Consider the following 5,555-nt stretch of genomic DNA (forward strand, 5'->3'; position numbering starts at 1 on the left):
CCCTTACACTACCTGATCGATACAACATCATATCTGATGTTTTAAAGCACGTTATTCCAAACAATTTAGGAATGTTAGGTGATTTATGCCCTTTATGGATTAAAACCAGACTCTGCATCAACTATGTAATTTTCCATGGGAGTTTTGCCATGGATACCCCTCCGGCATGCCACAGTCCAGGTGTTAGTCCCCTTGAAACAACTTTTCCATCACTATTGTGGCCAGAAACTTAGGACCCCCACCCGCCGCTCAGGGGTGGGGGCGGGAGGGAGGACAGTAGGTCCCCCCCCCATTATTCTTTTATAGGGGCCCTACTCGCAGCTCAGGAGCCATGTAACTCTGTATATAGAGGGAGCCATGTTTACACTGTATATAGAGGGAGCCATGTTACTCTGTATATAGAGGGAGCCATGTTTACACGGTATATAGAGGGAAGCCATGTTACTCTGTATATAGAGAGGAGCCATGTGTACACTGTATATAGAGGGAGCCATGTTACTCTGTATATAGAGAGGAGCCATGTTTACACTGTATATAGAGGGAGCCATGTTACTCTGTATATAGAGGGAGCCATGTTACACTGTATATAGAGGGGAGCCATGTTACTCTGTATATAGAGGGAGCCATGTTATTCTGTATATAGAGGGAGCCATGTTTACACAGTATATAGAGGGAAGCCATGTTACTCTGTATATAGAGGGAGCCATGTTATTCTGTATATAGAGGGAGCCATGTTTACACGGTATATAGAGGGAAGCCATGTTACTCTGTATATAGAGAGGAGCCATGTTTACACTGTATATAGAGGGAGTCATGTTATTCTGTATATAGAGGGAGCCATGTTACTCTGTATATATAGGGAGCCATGTTATTCTGTATATAGAGGGAGCCATGTTTACACGGTATATAGAGGGAAGCCATGTTACTCTGTATATAGAGAGGAGCCATGTTTACACTGTATATAGAGGGAGCCATGTTACTCTGTATATAGAGAGGAGCCATGTTTACACTGTATATAGATGGGAGCCATGTTACTCTGTATATAGAGGGGAGCCATGTTACACTGTATATAGAGGGAGCCATGTTACACTGTATATAGAGGGAGCCATGTTACTCTGTATATAGAGGGAGCCATGTTTACTCTGTATATAGAGGGAGCCATGTTACTATCTGAGGTGGTTAACTATGTTTGGCCCTGGCATGTTTGTTAGTCTGGCCTGCATGGTTGTCTGGCATGAATAAAAGTAGCATGTTTCAACTATATTAGTAGTTAGACTAGTTTGCACTAAAACATGTGCAAATGGGGAGTTTGCGGTTGTGCAAATGGACTGTTGGCGGTTATTTGCGGTGCGTTAAACGGAGAGTTTGGTCTGTCACTGTGAAGCGGGCGTAACCCTTACACTACCTGATCGATACAACATCATATCTGATGTTTTAAAGCACGTTATTCCAAACAATTTAGGAATGTTAGGTGATTTATGCCCTTTATGGATTAAAACCAGACTCTGCATCAACTATGTAATTTTCCATGGGAGTTTTGCCATGGATCCCCCTCCGGCATGCCACAGTCCAGGTGTTAGTCCCCTTGAAACAACTTTTCCATCACTATTGTGGCCAGAAAGAGTCCCTGTGGGTTTTAAAAATCGCCTGCCCGTTGAAGTCTATGGCGGTTCGCCCGGTTCGCCCGTTCGCGAACATTTGCGGAAGTTCGCGTTCGCCATTCGCGAACCAAAAATGTTATGTTCGTGACATCACTAATTGACAATGGCGGAACGAGTACCAGTCGGTTAGGTGGCATATACTACTACTATATATGATACAATCTGAGAGGTCAGCAGAGTGGTGGAACTACCTCCGGTGCAGCCGGAACGACTTTATACAATACTTTATATCGTTCCTGCGTTCTACTCTGTATCACACGTCAATATTGATTGTAAGAAGACATCCAAATATCATTAGGCAGGGATTGTTTGGCCAAGGCCCAATGCCGAAGAGCTGGTGTAACGCTCTATCCAATGTAAGTGGCTCTCCACACTTATTATTGTCACCAGTGGATCCTCTCTGTTTTTGTTTGACATGTATACCCATCTGAAGAGCAACTACCTTCCCGCAGTAAACAATGTAAAATATATGCCAAGTTTGTTTCCATTCTATTATTTATTTAGTTTGTTCCTTTAAATGTGCTTGAAGCCATAACTGAGTTTAGTGAAGTACAGTCTTCCAGACATAATTTTAAAGTTGAGACCGGGTCGCCAATCTGTAAATAATAGCGACCAAAGAAGGAGAGTTTGCTGTAATGTATTGCCGGTTGTATGGGTAGCTAATATAGCATTTTCTAATACACTGCTTAGTACTTATAGGGTCACTAACTACAGTCTGAATTGTAAAATATTATAAACCACATGGCATCATTAACCCCTTAAGGACCAGACTTATGGAATAAAAGTGAATCATGACATATTTAATTCCCCTACTTTAACCCTTTGTGTCACTATACCCCACTCCCTCTAGCATGTAAGCTCATCGAGCAGGGCCATCAACCCCTTCTGTTCCTGTACGTCCAGTGGTCTGATCTCAATTATGTGTCTGTTAGTCCACCCATTGTACAGCGCTACGGAATTTGTTGGCGCTATATAAATAATAAAATTATAATAATAATAATGACATGTCACACATGTCATGTGTCCTTAAGGGGTTAAAGCTAAAATAGTCACGCTAAATGAAATAATTTCTCCAGATCAAGCTATTTAGGCCATTATATTTCCATTGGAATTGCAATTCCCTACAAATCAGGCATTAGTTAAAAAAATACACCATGATTTAAATGCATAAAGAATACTTTTTTTTTTTTTACTTTTCATTCCAGTGTCCTTTCAAATTAATGTCACATCATTATTATCATCTACGATTTCACGCAAAGCCGTTTCATGTTAAAATGTTTTCAACATCTAGCCTTATAAGAGCAGAATAAAGATAAAATATGGCTTTCGGTGAAACATAAATAGAAATCTTATCTTTTTTTAAGTTTGTGTTATTATAAGGGATGTGAGTCAGGAAATATGAATTCTACCACATGACAGGAGGCTTCATATTTTGCTATCTTTCGTTATTGCCACTCCATGGCAGCAAAGAAAAATTAATGATAAAATACAACCCATCAGATAAACAGACTCAGGTTATCTAAAACCTTAGCATTAACTTGCTGTAGAGTGTTTTTACCTTACCCCCACTGAGGTCACTGATTTATTGGGACCTCACACACCCCAGTGATCAGAGACAGTATATCGATATATTTTTTATTCGCCCCTTACTGTTTAATTTATTAAGCGTCTCTCTCATTCTAGCCACAAATCAGTTATTTTCTCGTTTCATACGCCTTCTGTGTCCTTCATACATCACAGAGGTAAGTAGGATGATACAAAAGGATACCTTGCACACATGAGTACGTATGTTTAGGAGATTTGGTGAGGTCAGTGGAATACAGCATAAGTGTTTACTTGTTACATGGGCTCCAATGCCGAATGGGCCGACAGGGGGCATAGGTCCTATCTTTCACCCATGTGTTCCATGTTCCATCCATGACCTATTCACATTCTCTCACCTCTGAAGCTTTCTAGATAACCCCAACATTCAGCTCATGGGCACATCTAAAAAAAAAATACATTTAAGTAGCTGTACCCGGGATGGGTAGGGGAATGTGTTGGGGGAGAGTTCTACAAGGGGAGAGAGAGAGGCAAGCTAGGGTGAGAAGAAAGAAGAGGGAAAAAAAAGGGGGAGGGGCAGGGAGTTAGTCTCCCACCCCGCCTGCCGAGATAAAAGCCAACCATGGGGGCGCGTGTCATCTTGACAAAGTTTGCAGCTGCCATTTTGGTGGAAATTGCTCTTCTCTCTCGATCTCAGCAGCCATTTTGGTGCCTACACCGCGCTAATTCTCTACTGAATTGCGCAGCATGATACTATTTTGATATAATAATATTCAGTGCTATTCACTTTCGGCTGTTAGTATTCCCCCCCCCCCCCCCCCCCCCACCACCACCTTCCCTTTTCTTCCCATTTCTACAGCACCTATCTGCTGCTTCACACGTGTAAATTAATTAGAAATTGTAAGGAACACCTTTACTGTATTTCACAACTCCTTTTATAGCTTGTTATGGTTACCAATATCACTACAGTTTTTTTTAGGGGCAATCCCCCTTATTAAAATAAATAAGCTTCCTACGGCATTGTCATGCCTTGCACGTTACCACCTACCACTGGTAACCACATATATATATATACATTGGTTACTGGGGTGAGCCCCCTACATATTCTACTTTCCTTATAATTGGGGTGAGCCCGCTTTTATCAGATTAGAGCCCGCTATACTGCATATAGACTGCATGCATCCTGGTGTCTACTTGCACACCCCACTGGTGCCTGTTCGTGCACCCCCAATAGTGTTGCAACATACACACAAACAAACAGCTGTTATCAGTAGTGTACTGTATCAGACACATACTTTGTTCTGTGGTAGTGAGTTACTGCTACTACCGAGAAACACGTTGTTGAGCCATAATGGAGGATGCCTCCCCCCTCACACACGACTTTCAGACCAAGATTAATATGGCTATTTCCGCATCAGTAGAGAAGATTTTGGCTAAAGCATTGCAACAAGCTAAACGTCTATAGGGTCACAATTTGACTATTTAGCTTACATTTTTTTTTACAAATTCTAGCAGTGCTTTTAAGGTTTATGGAATTTAACGTTTAGTGTTTCCATATATCTGCTGTGCCACATTTCTCAGATATCGATAACTGCAAACACCATGTTTATAGACGGGCTTGCAAAAATAAAATTACATATTGAATAAATCTTTTTTTCCCCCATAAAGTATGTCATGAGACATTTCAGTTGTTAACTTGTATTTCTCTCTTTAGAAGTACATTGGGTAGATATCACGAGGTAAGGAGATTTGAAAGAAGCATTTAAATACACAAAATAATAAATACAGGTGAAAAAATAAAAATGTTCTGTTCTTTCTGTTTCCAATTCACCTTCTGACTGCTTACTTTTCCAAGATCGATGGAGATTATTCCATGAATCTCTGTTGTGTGCCCCTTTGACTTCCTGTCTGTGGCGTTATGATGCGAAGCAAATTTAAATGATGTCATATTTCACAACTACACCAAGTTAGGCCATAAAAGGAATACAGATAATCTGGCCTAGATTTTGGAATCCCAGAAATTCTCATTTTAGTAAAAAAACAACTGTTAAGACAGGGTCTAGTGCCCTCCTTGCGGATACTCATGACAGCGAGACTTAACATTTTTAATTAATTTTAAACGACAATTTTTCAAACATAATATTTTATGAGTTGAACTTGGATTAAGCAAGAACGTTTCAAGTTCTTAAACTTGTTCTAAGTCTATTGTTTTGGGATATTTGGGTTGTCAATTAGCCAGATTTTCTGCATATTCAAAGGAAATTCACGCATTTTTTTCCATGAAATAATTATCATATACTTAAACAAATATGAACTTTTCCTAAACTGTATTCAAATATTTTTCCAGCGACA

The sequence above is a fragment of the Pelobates fuscus genome, chromosome 5 (assembly GCF_036172605.1).
Source record: "Pelobates fuscus isolate aPelFus1 chromosome 5, aPelFus1.pri, whole genome shotgun sequence".
NCBI lineage: Eukaryota > Metazoa > Chordata > Amphibia > Anura > Pelobatidae > Pelobates > Pelobates fuscus.